The sequence below is a fragment of the Phyllobates terribilis genome, unplaced genomic scaffold (genome assembly GCF_046119375.1).
Source record: "Phyllobates terribilis strain yellow unplaced genomic scaffold, ASM4611937v1 Scaffold_29__1_contigs__length_15306474, whole genome shotgun sequence".
NCBI lineage: Eukaryota > Metazoa > Chordata > Amphibia > Anura > Dendrobatidae > Phyllobates > Phyllobates terribilis.
The window spans coordinates 3,814,784-3,834,079 of NW_027362789.1; the positions used below are offsets into that span (position 1 = coordinate 3,814,784).

Consider the following 19,296-nt stretch of genomic DNA (forward strand, 5'->3'; position numbering starts at 1 on the left):
AATAGATTTTCTTGTTCCAAGTGTGGGAAATGTTTTAATCAGAAATCAGATCTTGTTCGTCACCAGCGAACTCACACAGGAGAGAAGCCATTTTCCTGTTCAGAATGTGGGAAATGTTTTACAGAGAAATCAACTCTTATCAAGCATCAGAGAACTCACACAGGAGAGAAGCCATTTTCCTGTTCAGAATGTGGGAAATGTTTTGTACAGAAATCATATCTTAATATACATAAGAGAACTCACACAGGGGAGAAGCCTTTTCCGTGTTCAGAATGTGGAAAATGTTTTAACCATAAATCAAATCTTATTATACATCAGAGAACTCACACAGGGGAGAAGCCTTTTCCATGTTCAGAATGTGGAAAATGTTTTAACCAGAAATCTAGTTTTCATAAGCACCAGAGAAACCACACAGAAGAGAAGCCATTTTCCTGTTCAGAATGTGGGAAATGTTTTACAGTGAAATCAGCTCTTATCAACCATCAGAGAACTCACACAGGAGAGAAGCCATTTTCCTGTTCAGAATGTGGGAAATGTTTTACAGAGAAATCAACTCTTATCAAGCATCAGAGAACTCACACAGGAGAGAAGCCATTTTCCTGTTCAGAATGTGGGAAATGTTTTACAGAGAAATCAACTCTTATCAAGCATCAGAGAACTCACACAGGAGAGAAGCCATTTTCCTGTTCAGAATGTGGGAAATGTTTTACAGAGAAAACAAATCTTATCAACCATAAGAGAACTCACACAGGGGAGAAGCCTTTTCGGTGTTCAGAATGTGGAAAATGTTTTAACCAGAAATCAAATCTTATTATACATCAGAGAACTCACACAGGGGAGAAGCCTTTTCCATGTTCAGAATGTGGAAAATGTTTTAACCAGAAATCTAGTTTTCTTAAGCACCAGAGAACCCATACAGAGGAGATGCCTTTTTCATGCTCAGATTGTGGAAAATGTTTTGGACACAAATCATATCTTTATAAACATCAGAGAACTCACACAGGAGAGAAGCCATTTTCCTGTTCAGAATGTGGGAAATGTTTTACAGAGAAATCAAGTCTTATCAAACATCAGAGAACTCACACAGGGGAGATGCCATTTTCATGTTCAGAATGTGGGAAATGTTTTAACCAGAAATCGGATCTTTATAAGCACCAGAGAACCCACACAGGGGAGAATGCCGCAACTACACCCAACTAGTCTCTGTAGAGACTAGAAAGGCCCTAGCTGCACAACTAAAAACACCACCGCACACCTAACTACCTAATAAGTCATTGAAGAGTACCTCCTGAGGAACCAGAGGGGAGGCTTCAGCACACTCTCAACAAGGGGAAAGGAAAGTATGAAGTAAAATACGAAAACTCTGAGTGAGAAACAAAAACACATTCATATAGGGCAAAGAAGGCAAGCTAAGGAGAACCAAAAATAAAAGGAACAAGTATAATCTCCCAGAAACCTAACATTGTTAGAATTAAAAGGTACTTGGAGGGAAAGCAAACTGACTGGTAGGATAGTTTCACCTTTGTTGTGAAACTTATAAAATTCACCGGCACCAACTGTAAATGTAAAACCCGTCCATTTATAATGACCATGTACAAGATAAAGATTCCCAACTCACATCAGGACCACAAGATCCCAGGTACTTTCAGCTGCATCACAATGAACTTAATTATATGTACCAAATGTCCAACTGGGAGTCTGTATGTAGTGGAGACAGGGCAAAAACTTAAAACAAGAATAAATTTTCATCGCCACACAATAAAAGAAAAAAAGAATAGATCTACTCGTGGCCAAACGTTTTTACGGCCACAACTGCTTCTTCCTCTCCCATACTGATAGTTCTGCTTCACGTCACTTGTCTTATCTATTGCATTATTCCTGTGCCCTGTTGTGTATAAATATGTGACTCTTCAGATTTTGTATTATACTATGTCTACTGAAAAGATCTGAGTAGTCTCGAAAGCTTACTGACTAATGGCTAACTGAAAAGATTGTATCAACCACTGAGGACTTTCAAATGTTAATGTTTTTCTCCAAACAGCAATTTTAAGATCTCTCCACAGGTGTTCAATGGGATTTAGATCTGGATTCATTGCTAGTCAGAACTGTCCAGCACTTTGTTTCCATCCATTTTCTGGGTCATTGTCATGCTGGAAGACCCATGACCTAGCATGCAATCCCAGCTTTCTGACACTAGGCACTACATTGTGACCCAAAATCCTTTGCTAATCTTCAGATTTCATGATGCCTTGCACACAGTCAAGGTACCTGACCAAAGGCAGCAAAACAACCCAAAAACATATTTGAAGCTCCACCATATTTGACTGTATGTGTTGTAAATTTATTGATTATGTTGCTCACCTTGGACAGAGGAACATCCGGATCTCTAAAGATGGACTTATAACTTTGAAATTATTGATATTTTTCAACAATTTTGGTTCTCAAGTCCTCAGACAGTTCTCCTTTTTCTGTTTTCTCCATGCTTAGTGTGCCACGCATATGCACACAATGCAAAGATTGAATCAACTTCTCCCTTTTTTATATGGTTTTAGTTGTGATTTTCATATTGCCCACACCTGTTACTTGCCACAGTTGCGTTTGAACAAGCTTCACATGCTTGAAACAAAGTTGTTTACCCACATTTTTGGCAAGGCCAAATCCTCGTTAGTATAGTGGTGAGTATCCTCGCCTGTCACGCAGGAGACCGGGGTTCGATTCCCCGACGGGGAGGTTTCTTATATAGAGACAATTATTTGTCACAACTTGTGCAGGAACCAACTAGAGGAACAACCCTTTTAGACTTAATATTAACTAACAGGCCAGACAGAATAACTACGGTGCAGGTCGGGGGGCACCTGGGAAATAGTGACCACAACATTATACAATTCCACATGTGCTTCAGTAGGGTGCCCAGCAAGGGAGTCACAAAAACACTGAACTTCAGGAGGGCAAAGTTTGATCAGCTAAGATATGCCCTTCACCTTATAGACTGGGATAGTATCTTCAGTAATGGGAGCACGGATAGAAAATGGGAAATTTTCAAAACAGTCCTGCATACTCACTGTAGAAGGTACATGCCTTATGGGAATAAAAGGGCTTGGAATAGGAGGAAGCCAATGTGGCTAAATAAGGAAGTCAAGAGGGCAATGAAAAACAAAAAAAGGGCTTTCGGTAAACTTAAACAAGAAGGCAGCGAGGAAGCGCTAATATCTTATAGGGAAAAAAACAAAATCTGTAAGAAACAAATAAGTAAAGCAAAAGAGGAGACAGAGAGACTAATTGCCAAAGAAAGTAAAACGAATCCCAAACTGTTCTTTAACTATATAAACAGTAAAAGGATTAAAACTGATGGAGTTGGCCCATTGAAAAATAACCTGGGTAAAATCATAGAGGGCGATGAGGGTAAAGTTAACCTACTCAATAGCTTCTCCACTGTTTTCACAAAAGAAAACAATTTATCGGAGGAAATGCAGAGTGATAAAGTAAACCCTCCGCTAAATATCACCCACCTAACCCAGGAGGAAGTTCAGAAACGCCTAAATAATATCAAAATAGACAAGTCACCAGGCCCAGATGGCATACACCCCCGGGTACTAAAAGAATTAAGTAATGTGATAGACAGACCGCTGTATCTTATATTCAAGCACTCTTTATGGACAGGGACTGTCCCACTAGACTGGCGCCAAGCAAATGTGGTACCAATATTCAAAAAGGGGTCTAAAAGTGACCCTGGGAACTATAGACCAGTCAGCTTAACGTCTGTTGTGGGTAAATTGTTTGAAAGATTTCTTAGAGATGCTATTGTAGAATATCTTAATGATAACTGTCTAACTCCATATCAACATGGATTCATGAGGGATCGCTCCTGCCAAACAAACCTGATCGCCTTCTACGAGGAGGTGAGCTCACAGCTGGACCGGGGAGAGTCTGTGGATGTTGTATACCTTGACTTCTCCAAAGCGTTTGATACCGTGCCACACAAAAGGTTGGTATATAAAATGAGAATGCTTGGTCTGGGGGATAATGTGTGCAAGTGGGTAAATAGCTGGCTGAGTGATAGAAAGCAGAGGGTGGTTATCAATGGCGTAAGCTCAGGGTGTGTCAGAGTTACTAGCGGGGTGCCTCAAGGGTCTGTCTTGGGCCCTATATTATTTAATATATTTATTAATGATCTAGTGGAAGGGTTGCATAGTAAAATAGCAATATTTGCAGATGATACTAAACTTTGTAAAGTAGTTAATACAGATGAGGATAGGGCACAGCTACAGGAGGATTTAGATAAATTGGGGAGTTGAGCCAAAAAATGGCAAATGGGGTTCAATGCCGATAAATTTAAGGTCATGCACATGGGAAAGAAAAACAGCAGTCACCCATACATATTAAATGGGAAACCGTTGGGGAAATCTGACATGGAGAAGGACCTGGGCGTCTTGGTTAATAGCAAATTAAATTGGAGTGCCCAGTGTCAGGCAGCAGCTGCGAAGGCAAATAGAGTCATGGCATGCATCAGAAGAGGAATAGGGGCATATGATGAGAACATTGTTCTTCCTCTGTATAAAGCGCTGGTAAGCCCGCACTTAGAATATTGTGCACAGTTCTGGGCTCCGGTGCTCAGGAAAGACATATTGGAGCTAGAGAGGGTACAAAGGAGGGCGACTAAGGTAATAAAGGGAATGGAGGGACTAGAATACCCAGAGAGGTTGTCAAAATTAGGCCTATTTACGTTGGAAAAGAGAAGGCTTAGGGGAGACCTCATAAACATGTATAAATACATCAGGGGGCAGTACAGAGATCTCTCCCATGACCTGTTTATACCAAGGATGGTGACAAAGACGAGGGGGCACACTATGCGTCTGGAGGAAAGGAGGTTCCTGCACCAGCATAGAAGGGGATTCTTTACGGTCAGAGCCGTGAGACTCTGGAACTCTCTGGGAGAGGAAGTGGTGATGTCCAACTCACTTAATGAGTTCAAGAGAGGCCTGGATGCCTTTCTTGAGAACAATAAAATTACATCTTATGCTTAGTGATAGTTAATTAATCCAGGGATTTAATCTGACTGCCAGATTGGTGTCGGGAAGTGAATTTTTCCTCAATGATGTAAATTGGCCTATGCCGCATGTTTTTTTTTTTGCCTTCCCCTGGATCAACGCTGCGGAATAGCTGCAGTGCACAAGAAATAGGCTGAACTGGATGGACGCTTGTCTTTTTTCGGCCTTATAAACTATGTAACTATGTATGTAAGGTGTCAACAATTTTGTCCGACCTATTTTATGTGGTTTTGTGTGAAATTATGTTCAATTTGCTTTTTTTTTTCTATGTTTTCTTGTGTTGTTCCAATACACGCAAAGGAAATAAACATATATAACAAAATGTGTAATTCAGTGGTTCTTAACCGGGGTTCTATCGAACCCTAGGGGTTCGGTGAGTCGGTCTCAGGGGTTTGGCGGAGCCTCCGTCACGGAAGTCAAGACACACCCGACTCATTAAGTAAATTCGTGATGACACGCCCCGCTTGGCCATCACTTGCTGCAGATGATCACGTTACATTAATTGGCCAATCAGTACTGCTGGGAATTTAGTGTGCTCAGTAGTCACCGTGTGACTGTCATAGTCGTACGTTGTGTGGTTTCTTTCTTAATATTTTAATCCATACTAACTATGTCGAGCAAAAAAAGAAAGTGGTCAGACGAATATGTACAACATGGATTCACATGTATCACGGAACGTGATGGGAGTTAGCGTCCTATCTGCATGATTTGCAATGCCAAGTTGAGCAACTCTAGTCTCGCACCGGCAAAACTGAAGGAACACTTCTTGAAGCTGCATGGAGATGGGGAATACAAGAAAACAACGCTTGCTGAATTCAAGGTGAAAAGAGCCAGATTCGATGAAAGGGCCACTCTGCCTTCTCTTGGATTTGTACCCGTGAACAAACCGATCCTCACTGCAGATGGCGAATCTGATACTCGGCACAGCGGCCGAAGGTAAATTATCCCAAATTCCTCTTTCAAATGACACCATCAGTGACAGAATAGAGTGCATGAGTAAAGACATCTTGGCTCAAGTAGTCGCAGATGTAATTTCAAGTCCGGCAAAATTTAGCCTTCAACTCGACAAGACCACAGACGTTTCTAATCTAAGCCAGCTTGCTGTTTTCGTGCGCTATGTGAAAGACAACATGATAAAAGAAGAGTTTTTATTTTGTAAGCCTCTTACAACAACAACTAAGGCAGCCGATGTGAAGAAGCTTGTGGATGACTTCCTCAGAGACCACAATCTTTCATGGTATATGGTTTCTGCAGTTTGTATGGACGGAGCTCCAGTCATGCTGGGAAGAAAGTCTGGTTTTGGTGCGCTAGTAAAAGCCGATGCACCACACATCATTGTTACGCATTGTATTCTGCACAGGCATGCGTTGGCAACAAAAACCTTGCCTCCAAAAATGGCAGAAGTATTAAAAACTGTAGTGAAATGTGTGAACTATGTGCGAAATAGTGCTCTGAGGCACCGCATCTTCAGTGAGCTGTGTAAAGAAATAGGCTCTGAATTTGAGGTACTCCTGTACCTTTTCTAATGTTCGGTGGTTATCCGGGGGACAGGTGCTGAATCGTGTTTTTGCAATGCGTGTGGAATTAGCCCTGTTTTTGCAAGCGCACCAACATTGTCATGCAGATTGCTTCAAAAATCATGAGTTCATTCTCATTTTAGGGTACATGGCTAATATATTTGCAGCTCTAAATCATCTCAATCAGCAGATGCAGGGTGGTGGAGTCAACATCATGGAAGCAGAAGAAAACCTCAAGGCTTTTAAAAAAAAACTACCGTTATGGAAACGACGAACAGAGAACAATAACTTCGCAAACTTTCCCCTTCTGGACGACTGTGTAAGTAAGATCGAAGATGTGTCTGGAATCGGAGACATTTCTGTATCCATGGAACTGAAGCAAACAATTGCCACGCACTTAGATGAGCTTGCAAAGTCTATCAACGGATATTTCCCTACAAGAGAGTCATATCCAGCATGGGTGAGACAGCCGTTCACGTTCGCTGTTGAGACAGCAGATGTCAATTATGAATACCCCGACGAAATCATTGAAATTCAGCAGAGCCAGGTTCATTTTCGACTCTTCAGAACAACAACACTCAACGTTTTGGTGTCGACAGTTGGAAAAGTACCCAATTATTGCTAAGAAAGCCCTGGAATTTTTTATACCATTTGTTACAACATATCTCTGCGAATAATCCTTTTCGAGGATGCTGGACGTAAAAACAAAGAAAAGGAACAGACTTTGCTGTGAAAATGACATGAGAGTAGCACTTGCCAAGGTGAAGCCACGCATATCTGAACTGGTCTCTCAAAAACAACAGCAGAAGTCACACTGATTTGCAGGTATGTAATTTGTTGTGAGTTCATGCACTGTGTTGGTTTTGTTCTTTGATCAAGGTGATGTTCATGCATGGTTCATTTTGTGTACCAGTAAAAAAACATATACCTATGTCTTGAATTTGGAAAAAAATCATATTTGATTTATCACTAAAGAAGGGTTAGGTGAATGTGCATTTGAAACTGGTGGGTTCGGTACCTCAAACAAGGTTAAGAACCACTGTCCTAGGTTGTGTAAGGCGGCGGTGTTCACACCTTGCAGTAACTGAGGCAGTGACCCAAGCAAGTCCAACATAAACCGCTTTTATTTCAGCAACTCACGGGTTAACAGAAAGTCCTCCGGTTCGCAGCCGGGTTAACAAAGTCCATACACAATGTTTGCCGCGGGCAACGGCCATGCCGGCCGCTCAGAGCCTGACAGGTGCAGAGGGTTCCCAGGCAGGGGTTCAGCCACCCTCAATCCTACTTAGGTTTCCTGCTGTGCTCCTAGCAGGTTCCAACATAGAACAACACTAATCCTTAGTGCATGGGTTTTAAAGGACCTGTGGCAAGAGCCACTGGAAAACCTGGGTTGGAGGGAGGAGGCTGCCCTACTGCCTCCTGTGACCTCCTCCCAGAAATGAAGGCCCTGCCAGGTTTTTACTAATCTGCCTTAGCCAGATAGCCTGACTAGGTCCATGCTCACCTTCATTCCTGCATTGCAGCCAAAGGTGTGTCTGTGACTGCAATGCACTCCAATGGTTTTAATAGGTCTCTGTACACATTCTGGGGGAGATATAATGTGTTATGCACATGCTCGGACTGACTGGCGTGTGCGTGATTAGTGATCCCACTGTACCATGAACCGGGGAGTGCCTGGAGGGGCGTAACTAAGTATCAACCTGATCCGACCAATGTCGCACGGTGGCTCAGTCGACTCCGTGCACCAAGGAGGAACCGAGCAGAGGGACCAGGTGCTACTCCAGGTCAGACCCCGGACACGGCTGTTGACCCACACCGGGTGATACAGGAACAGGCAGGTTAGACTGGGTATTGGCAGGCACGACTGGTATGCAGACAGGTGGGTACTGGTAAGCACGACTGGTATGCAGACAGGGGGGGTACTGGCAAGCACGGCTGGAGTGCAGACAGGGAGGCACTAGCAGGTTGGAGCGCAGGCTGGATAGGGTCCAGTACTGACTGGGACTCAGGAACAGAACCGCAGATATGGTAGACAAGCGGAGCAGAGAGGAACCACTCGAGCAGTGGGCAAGACAGAGCAGAGAGATACCGTCGGACCGGTGAGCAAGCACAGCAGGGCGAAACCGCAGGTGCGGTGGGCAAGGCAAAGCAGAGCGAAACCGCTGGAGCGGTGAGCAAGGCAGAGCAGGGCGAAACCGCTGGAGCAGTGAGCAAGGCAGAGCAGAGAGGAACCTCTGGAGCGGTGAGCAAGGCAGAGCAGAGAGGAACCGCCGGAGCGGTGAGCAAGGCAGAGCAGGAAGGAACCGCCGGAGCGGTGAGCAAGGCAGAGCAGGAAGGAACTGCCGGAGTGGTGAACAAGGCAGAGTGAGGCGAAACCGCCGGAGCGGTGAGCAAGGCAGAGCAGAGAGGAACAGCCGGAGCGGTGAGCAAGGCAGGGCAGAGAGGAACCGCCAGAGCAGTGAGCAAGGCAGGGCAGAGAGGAACCGCCAGAGCGGTGAGCAAGGCAGGGCAGAGAGGAACCGCCGGAACAGTGGGCAAGGCAGGGCAGAGAGGAACCGCTGGAGCGGTGAGCAAGGCAGAGCAGAAAGGACAGGGCTCTGTTCACACGGAACAGACTGGAAGGGACAAGCAGAACCAGATACACATAAGGTACTTGCAATGAAGTAGCGAGTGGACTCTAAACTCACAAACAGAAGTGCAGAGACAACGAGTTGGAGTTAGGTGCGGGTTCAGATACTGCAGGAAAAGGAAAGGTACGGACATAGAGAAAAAAAGGTTACAGGCTAGGAGACAGTTCAGACAGGAACTGACACTGCAACGAGATACAGGAACAGGTCTGGGAATACAGCCCCCAGAGATGGCGCAACAGACAACAGGCTAGGAGATAGTTCAGACAGGCCTGGGAATACAGCCCCCAGGATGGCGGACAGGCAAGAAACAAAACAGGACCTGGCACTTCAGAGGCAAGGAGCCATCTGAAGGTTAGAGTTGCTCAGGCCCCAGCTTCAGGGTGGAGCTGGTTTAAATATCAAGTGACTGACAGCAATAGGCTGGGGACGCATCAGGGGTGTGTCCACAGCAGCTACAAGAATCAGGAAGTAACCGGGCCGCCACCCTAAGCAGTCAGAACAGAGGCAAGCACATAGTGTGAACAGGAGCAAGATTTGCAAACTGGACTGAAGGGTAAGATTGTGATCTTGCATAGTGGGAGATAGTGCACTATGCAAGCATGCCGCCAGGGATGTTACAGTACCCCCCCCCTTTACGCCCTCTCTTCTTCAAGCCTGCAAGGGTCTTCCGCAGAGAATTTGGAGGCCAATCCTCTTCAAGAGGATTACCTCTTCTGTCCACTAGAGGAAACAACTGGTCTCATCATCTTGGTAACTAGGATGCTTCCTCCCATCAAGCCATCCTCAGCAACAGATGAAGTGGGTGAAGTACCAGGAACAGCACACAGGAAAGTTTCTCTCCATTTGTTATCAGATAGCACCCCGGTGGATTCAGGAGACAACTGGAGGTCCTCTGCCTGGTTGGAGGGGTGCAGAGACTCGGGGGTAACCATCGCCTTGACGTACACTTTGCCAAGCTTACTGGATGAAGTGGGCGGCGTACCAAGTACAGGGTGTAGGAAAGTCTCTCTTCCATTGTTATCAGGCAGCACCCCGGAGGATTCAGGAGACAACTGGAGGTCCTCCGCCTGGTTGGAGGGGTGCAGAGACTTGGAGGTAACCACCGCCTTGATGGACGTAAGGCCACACTTATTAGAGATGGAGGCTCCTTGCTTTGGGACCATCTTCAGGCTGGTTTCAGAGATGACATGTCTGTGAGGCGGGACTGTACCTGAAGCCAGATCATTGGTACAATCGTCGAGACTGTGTGGGGACATTGCCTCCGCTTCTCTTCCTTCGGAGACTTCAGTGCACAGCGAGTCAGCGACTAGCAGATCTGGTGAAAAAGAAAAAGAAACTGCTGATTGTCCTGAAGATATGGGAACTGGACACCCCTTGTTCCTTAGCAGTCCCCCAGGATACACCATGCAAGGTCTCCAGACCTGAGCGGGCACTAGATCTCTCGGCTCTGGACGACTTGCGGGTAAACCAGTCAGCACCTGGAATGAAAGCTTCTTCAAGTATAATGCTCCAATCTGGAGCTTAATTTGTACAGACATATTTTGTCTGTTTCTGAGTAGGGCTCGTCCTTCCGCTGACAATGCCCAAACCGGCTTCTGGAGTTTTCGGACGGGAATCAAACACTGACTCTTCAAGGCTTTATGCCCGAAACTTCCGGTTAATCCGAGGCTTTCACTTGTCACGGAGACAGTCATGGTCATCTGTGGAGAGGAAACACTAACGCCAAGGGCAGCCTCTCCTGCAGGCCTAATGTCTTGGGATTCTCCAACCTTCGCTGGACAAAGACAGTCAGGGGGTCCCAAACAACCGCAGCGGGGCCGCAATCCGATTTTGTGACTGAGTTCCGGCCTCTGCTTTGCCTGACGAACATGGTCAACCTTCATGGATTCAGTGCAGGTAGCTGCTTCTACAGGCTGGGGAACAGGAGGTCTTTGGGAGGACAGAACCTGGCGTGATGGCTTACCTCTTTGCCTTTTACGCCTGGACTGCCTCTTGAGGTTGGGAAGAGAAGTATTCTGTGAAGCATAGTCATCCTGTGTGGATTCTGGGTGGGCAGCAGTCTCTTCAGGCTGGAGAACTGGTGAGTTACCCACACACATTACCCATCGGGGCTGCTCCGGGATATTGGGAAGGGAAGCATTAGCAGAGGCTTCAGGATTGGGGTCATTGAAGACCATTAGAAAGGCCACCAGGAAGGCCTGCAGGTCAAAGATGATAGGATCCCATGCTTCACATAGGGGGGTGATCCATTTCAAAGCATCACCCGCTAGGTAGGACATCTTAAATGGCACTTTAACCCGATCGGTAGGAAAATAGTGAGGATAGAACTTGAAATGCAGCATGCATTGCTCCACAAAAACACGACTGCGTTTTCGATCCCCATAGTACCGTGGTGGATCTGCAAGAACGAGTGCTGATAGCTCCATTTGGACTGTTGCGTAAATCGCCTGGACCTCAGCTGGCGAAAAAAATTTTTCTTGGTGCACGTATTTGCCAGACGATTCAAATGTCTCAGAGAGCGAAGGGCCGTGGGGCTCAATGGGAACCATGGCCTGAGCAAACTGTTATGCACACGCCCGGACTGACGGGCGAGTGTGTGATTAGTGATCCCACTGTACCATGAACCGGGGAGTGCCTGGAGGGGCCTAACTAAGTATCAACCCGATCCGACCAAGATCGCACGGCGGCTCAGTCGACTCCGTGCACCAAGGAGGAACCGAGCAGAGGGACCAGGTGCTACTCCAGGTCAGACCCCGGACACGGCTGTTGACCCACACCGGGTGATACAGGAATAGGCAGGTTAGACTGGCTCACTGACAGGTTGGTATTGGCAGGCACGACTGGTATGCAGACAGGGGGGTACTGGCAAGCACGACTGGAGTGCAGACAGGGAGGCACTAGCAGGTTGGAGCGCAGGCTGGATAGGGTCCAGTACAGACTGGGACTCAGGAACAGAACCGCAGATGCGGTAGACAAGCAGAGCAGAGAGGAACCGCTGGAGCGGTGGGCAAGACAGAGCAGAGAGATACTGTCGGAGCGGTGAGCAAGCAGAGCAGGGCGAAACCACCGGTGCGGTGGGCAAAGCAGAGCGAAACCACCGGAGCGGTGAGCAAGGCAGAGCAGGGCGAAACCGCTGGAGCGGTGAGCAAGGCAGAGCAGAGAGGAATCACCGGAGTGGTGAGCAAGGCAGAGCAGAGAGGAACCGCCGAAGCGGTGAGCGTGGCAAAGCAGGAAGGAACCGCCGGAGCGGTGAGCAAGGCAGAGCAGGAAGGAACAGCCGGAGCGGTGAACAAGGCAGAGCAAGGCGAAACCGCCAGAGCGGTGAGCAAGGCAGAGCAAGGCGAAACCGCCAGAGCGGTGAGCAAGGCAGAGCAGAGAGGAACCGCCGGAGCGGTGAGCAAGGCAGGGCAGAGAGGAACCGCCGGAGCGGTGAGCAAGGCAGAGCAGAGAGGAACCGCCGGAGCGGTGAGCAAGGCAGAGCAGAGAGGAACCGCCGGAGCGGTGAGCAAGGCAGAGCAGAGAGGAACCGCCGGAGCGGTGAGCAAGGCAGAGCAGAGAGGAACCGCTGGAGCGGTGAGCAAGGCAGAACCGAGAGGAACCGCCGGAGCGATGAGCAAGGCAGGGCAGAGAGGAACCGCCGGAGCGGTGAGCAAGGCAGAGCAGAGAGGACAGGGCTCTGTTCACACGGAACAGACTGGAAGGGACAAGCAGAACCAGATACACACAAGGTACTTGCAATGAAGTAGCGAGTGAACTCTAAACTCACAAACAGAAGTGCAGAGACAACGAGTTGGAGTTAGGTGCGGGTTCAGATACTGCAGGAAAAAGAAAGGTACGGACATAGAGGAAAAAAAGGTAACAGGCTAGGAGACAGTTCAGACAGGAACTGACACTGCAACGAGATACAGGAACAGGTCTGGGAATACAGCCCCCAGAGATGGCGGAACAGACAACAAGCTAGGAGATAGTTCAGACAGGCCTGGGAATACAGCCCCCAGGATGGCGGACAGGCAAGAAACAAAACAGGATCTGTCACTTCAGAGGCAAGGAGCCCTCTGATTGTTACAGTTGCTCAGGCCCCCAGCTTCAGGGTGGAGCTGGTTTAAATATCCAGTGACTGACAGCAATAGGCTGGGGATGCATCAGGGGTGTGTCCACAGCATCTACAAGAATCAGGAAGTAACCGGGCCGCCGCCCTAAGCAGTCAGAACAGAGGCAAGCACATAGTGTGAACAGGAGCAAGATTTGCAAACTGGACTGAAGGGTAAGATTGTGATCTTGCATAGTGGGAGATGGTGCACTATGCAAGCATGCCGCCAGGGATGTTACATAACGTCCCTTGTACACAATCCCGGTCACTGCCTCACAGTTGAAAGCTCCTCCATCCATCTGACCATTTTTTCCCCAGCACATCTGCATTCTCCCCATTGAGGTGCAGCATGTCCCTACCGTAGAGCCTGTAGCCGACAGAGAAGTCAGCCCAGTTCTCCATGAACCCAAACCCTTTCTTCCTGACAATTATCTCCTTAAGTTCCCGCTGACTTTCTAGTGACGTAGTGGAATCAGCAGTATTTCTGAAAACACCACCTGTACTTCAGCTTCTCTCCTAATTCCCTGTAATCATTTTTAAAGACCTTTCACCTCCCTCTAATTTTGTTATTGGTGCCAACGTGTACCATGACTGCTGGGTTTTCCCCAGCCCCACCCAATCATCTGTCTATCTGATCGCATGAGGGGCATACAAAATGTGTGTGTTCTCGTCTTAGTTGTCTGCCGCCAAATTGTATATAGGATCTATACGGTCGGAGAAATCACAAATGAACACTGAGTAGTGTCTCAAGTAGGCTTTTTATAGGAAAAATCAGGGACCTTTCCACACATTACCTCATTGTCTTATCTCATAATTATGGCTGACATCTGTCGCTAATGGGTCATTATTTTAATATGTAAACAATTAAGTCAAGCTGACTCTCAATTAAATCAATTAAGTTCGTCTTGCACGTAAGGTTCAAAGAATTATTGATTTACCAGGCAATAGGATGTTGCAACTAAACTGTCACAGGATTTAAAATTTTAATAATTTTATAAGGACCTACAAATTTGGGTGCAAACTTTCTAGATATTATCTTTAAGCGCACATTTTTTGAGGACAACCACACAAAATCCCCCATCCTAAAGACAGGAGCCTTCCTAGGTCTGCGGTTAGCAACTCTTTTGGCCCAGTCACTATCTACCAAAAGATACCTTTCGACCTCCCTCCAGGCCTTAAAGAGGTTGTCCACTACTATTAACAATGACCCCATGGATTTAAATTGTGCCAAGTCTTTTTGTAAATACCTTGCTTGTTCTTTATTGCCTGTGAGCGGCGCTATTGCTGGGCGCTCACCAGGCATCACGTGACCCCGGCTGCAGCTGGCTCCGACATCCGCTGATGTCATGTCAAGTTCCGGCTGCAGTCGGGCGGGAGCAAGTGACACACTCCCCCTTGATTGATGGGCTGTGGTCGGGGTTTCACCGCACATCACAGCCAGCATCCACCGCGCACTTTCCCTCTTTGCTTCAGTTGGGAAAGAGCAATAAAAAATTGAATTGCACTCGGACCAATGTTAATGAATGAGTGACATCTCATCTGCGATTTTTTTTTCTCAGATGAAATCGGGCTGAGAAAAAATTCACAGCATGCTGCTATTTGCCACGTATCTCGGACGAGACTCGCCAATGCAAGTCAATGGGTGTGTGAAAAAAATTGCACATCACTCGGACCACGTGAGTGCCGTCCAATTTTCACGCACCCGTCTCTTTAAAAGCTGGCAATTCATCAGCCGCATACAGTTACACTACATCGGTGCCCAACAATTTAGAATAGAAAGAATAGCTATACACATAGAATACATGAATAGAAAAATGTCAGTCATGTATATAATTAGTACAGTGACAGTGTTGGTTACTGTACTTGTCATTTATTGTTAAATTAAAGGATTTATTAAAAAAAAATTGGTGTGGGGTCCTCCGTAATTTTATAGTCTAGCAGAGGTTAAGCAGACAGCTGGGGCAGATGTTTAAAGCCTGGGAAGGGGGTAATACCCACGGAGCTTCCCAGACTACTAATATCAGCCCCCCCCTGCTGAATACTTAGCCTTTACAGGCTATTAAAATGGGGGACCCCCAAAAAATGACGTAGGGTCCCCCTATTTTAACAGCTAGCAAAGGCTATGCAGACAGTTGGGAACTGATATTAATAGCCTAGAAAGGGGTCATGAATAATGGCCCCCACCGAGGCTAGAAACAGCAGCCCTCAGCCGCCCCAGAAATGGCGCATCCATAGGATGCACCAATTCTGGCACTTAGCCTCCGCTCTGTCCACTGCCCTGTAGCGGTGGCAGTGGGGTAATAGGGCTGGGGTTGATGTCAGCTTATAAGGCCAGTTAACATCAAGCCCAGGTTAGTAATGGAGAGGCGTCTGTAAGACACCCCCATTACTAACACCATAGTGAAAGTGAAATGAACAACACCATGAATAAAATATTTTATTTGAAATAACACAGAGACCTTTTATTGTTCTAAATTAAACCCTACTTACCATAATGCCCATTCCAGCTGAAGCCAATGTCCCCTGCAATGATAGTTAAATAATAAAGCAACCTCATCCTTACCTAACTAGAAACACTAGCGATCTTAGGCCACGGCCCCACTATCAGTATATGGTCAGTATTCGGTCAGCATTTTTTCTCAGGAGTGGGAGCCAAAACCAGGTGAGGAACATTTAGAGAAAAGGTATAATGGAAACAAGTCACTAATTCTGCATTTTTCCCCCATTCCTGAGAAAAGATACTGACCGAATACTGATAGTGGGGCCGGGGCCTTAGAATAAAAAACTGCATTGATATCAGGGGTATAGATTTGAGTAACTAACTCAAAACCAATGAGGAATAAAGTGCAGATTTTTGGGGGCACATGATACAATATATACAGTTGAAATCAGAAGTTTACATACACTATATAAAAAGACACATATGCATGTTTTTCTCAATATCTGACATGAAATCAGAATAAACCTTTCCCGTTTTAGGTTAATTAGGATTACCATAATTTTTTATATTTGCCAAATGCCAGAATAATGAGAGAGAGAATGTTTTTAAGCCATTTTTATTACTTACTGCAAAGTTAAAAGTTTACATACATTTCATTAGTATTTGGTACCATTGCCCTTAAACTGAATGACTTGAGTCAAACGTTTGGTATATCCTTCCACAAGCTTCTCATAATAGTTGGTCGAATTTGGGCCCATTCCTCCTAACAAAACTGATGTAACTGATCCAGGTTTGTAGGTCACCTTGCTCTCACCTGCCTTTTCAGCTTTTCCCATAAATTTTCAATAGGATTGAGATCAGGGCTTTGTGATGACCACTCCAAAACATTGACTTTGTTATTCTTAAGCCACTTTGTTACCATTTTGGCAGTATGCTTCGGGTCATTGTCCATTTGGAAGACCCATTTCCGCCCAAGCTTTAATTTCCTGGCTGATGTCTTGAGATGTTGCTTCAGTATTGCCACATAATCTTCTTTGCTAATGATGCCATCTATTTTGTGAAGTGCACCAGTCCCTCCTGCTGCAAAACAACACAATATGATGCTGCCCCCCCCCTATCATTGATAGTTGGGATGGTATTCTTAGGCTTCCAAGCTTCTCCCTTTTTCCTCCCAACGTAACAATAGTCATTATGCCCAAAAAGTTGAATTTTAGTTTCATCAGACCACAGGACGTCTCCAAAAATTAAGGTCTTTATTCCTGTGTGCATTTGCAAACATTAATCTGGATTTTTTATGTTTCTTTTGAAGTAATGGCCTCTTCCCGGCAGAGTGGCCTTTCAGCCCATGTTGATATAGTACTTGTTTCACTGTGGATATTGACACAATCTTACCAGCTTCCGCCATCATCTTCACAAGGTCTTTTGCTTTTGTCCTTGGGCTGATATGTATATGTCGGACCAAAGCACGTTCATATCTGGGACACAGAACCCGTCTCCTTTCTGAGAGGTATGATGGCTGGACATTCCCATCTTGTTTGTACTTGTGTATAATTATTTGTACAGATGAACGAGGCACTTTCAGGTATCTTGAAATTGTACCCAAGGATGAGCCAGACAAGTGCAAGTCCACAATTCTCTTTCTGATATATTGGCAGATTTCTTTAGACTTTCCCATGATGCTGCACAAAGAAGCAGTGTGTTTCAGGTGTGCAATAAAATACATCCACAGGTGTGTCTCAGTAGCTTCTAAACACATGACATCATCATATAGGCAGTCCAGAATTGTTTAAAGGCATAGTAATCTTAGTGTATGTAAACTTTTGACTTTGCAGTAAGTAATAAAAATGCCTTAAAACATTCGCTCTCTCTCATTATTCTGGCATTTGGCAAATATTAAAAATTATGGTAATCCTAATTGACCTAAAACAGGAAAGGTTTATTCTAATTTCATTTCAGATATAGAGATAAACATATCTTTTTATGTAGTGAATGTAAACTTCTGGTTTCAACTGTATATATTTACTTAAGTATAAGAAATGCCCAGTGGCATAAAGTAACCACACCGATCAAAAGGAAAAAACGTGCGTTTCGCACCTAGCTTTGTCAATGGGTGATGGTGGACTGAACAATCAGGCTATTTACACACGTAGGAGCCAATCAAAACAGTTGTAACGCAGGTGGATTCCTGCACATACATAATGAATGGGACATCATCGAAGAAGCGGTAGTGGCTTCAGACGCTATCCTCAGATGGCCCGCTGTTAAATAGTTAATTATGGATATTCATTTTATTCTTAAATCTGAGTTCTATGCATCAGCCATCGTGTCTAGTTGACATGCGCTATTTGTGTGTGTATTTTTAGTTCACTACCATATGTAGAACAGGTGTGCCATATGACTGGCTATAAAAGCCCATGGTACATAAAGGGGGGGCTCTCTTGCTCTTCCCACTCCACAAGACACAGAAGAAGGATCTTCATGCTGAGAAGCAGCTGACATGTAGGCCTGGACATGTGTTGGACAAAGACATGATTTACCAGCCAGGATCCAAGGAAAGATGGACACTCATGATTGAATCTCTTTGTAACTACTTCATCTATTTTATATTCTGTTTCAATTATTTTTAATGGACAATCCAAGAATAAATAGATACATTTTTTATAAGAAAATCTTGATATTGATACTTTGCGAAGTCCTCAGTAGAGAAAAATAATACACAAAGAAGTATTATTTAACAATGGTGAGCCAGCCAGTCCTGATTTTTAGTTTTTTTAAGTGAGTAAGTGAATTTCTTTCCTGAACAAAGGGGGGAGTCCTGACTAGAGATGAGTGGTGTTCGACTCGAACTGTTTGCCAATCTCAAATTCGAGCTGTTTTGGGCGTTGTTCGAGCCGTTCGGCGAACACGAACGATTTGAAAAAAAATCGGCTGTTCGAGGTTATGTTTCATAACTGTTCGTGCCCCAAAATCATAACTGGATTTTTTCTCATTAATGCTGAAAATTAATGTTAATACGTAGTTTGAGTGTACAGCGGGGTGGGGGAGGGGCAGGGGATGGATCTCTGCAGGAATAATGAAGATCTCCATTTTTTTTTCTCTTTCCCGCATTTACAGTGGGGAGGTGCAATCTGTCAGCAGTGCACACACGGAGCGAAGTGCTTTTTTTCACACAAGCAAGGGCATGTGTCATTGGCAGTGTATGTCACATGTCCTTGCCCTATAAGACCCAGCCATTTTCCCCGTCGCCACCATTTTCTCACTGCTGCAGCTGCGTGTTAGACGGCACCGCTGTTGCTGTGTGTGCTATACCTTGTTAATTTCAAGCCAATTTTTGCACAAATCTACAGATAGCTTGGGAATAGGGAAGAGTTGTGATTGCAGTCCTTTTAAGGACTAGGTTACAGCATTTCCTATGACTTTTATCAGGCAGGTCTGTGCTCTTAAATAGATAGGTTGGGAGTAAAGACTAATTGTAATTGCAGTCCTTTACAGGACTAAGTTACATCAGTTCCTATCAGTTTTTGACAGGCAGGTCTGTGCCAGTGCTGTGCAAGTTTTTTTCACAGCATTT

General features: G+C 45.5%; 1 protein-coding gene and 1 non-coding gene across 2 annotated transcripts in view; both read left to right on the forward strand.

Annotated features, from left to right (window-relative positions):
- LOC141178587 (uncharacterized) overlaps positions 1-19,296 on the forward strand; it is a 648,943-nt gene that overhangs the window by 166,612 nt on the left and 463,035 nt on the right. The gene's annotated exons all lie outside the window — the stretch shown is intronic.
- On the forward strand, positions 2,659-2,730 carry TRNAD-GUC (transfer RNA aspartic acid (anticodon GUC)). The gene has a single exon. It is a non-coding gene; the product is annotated as a tRNA-Asp (tRNA).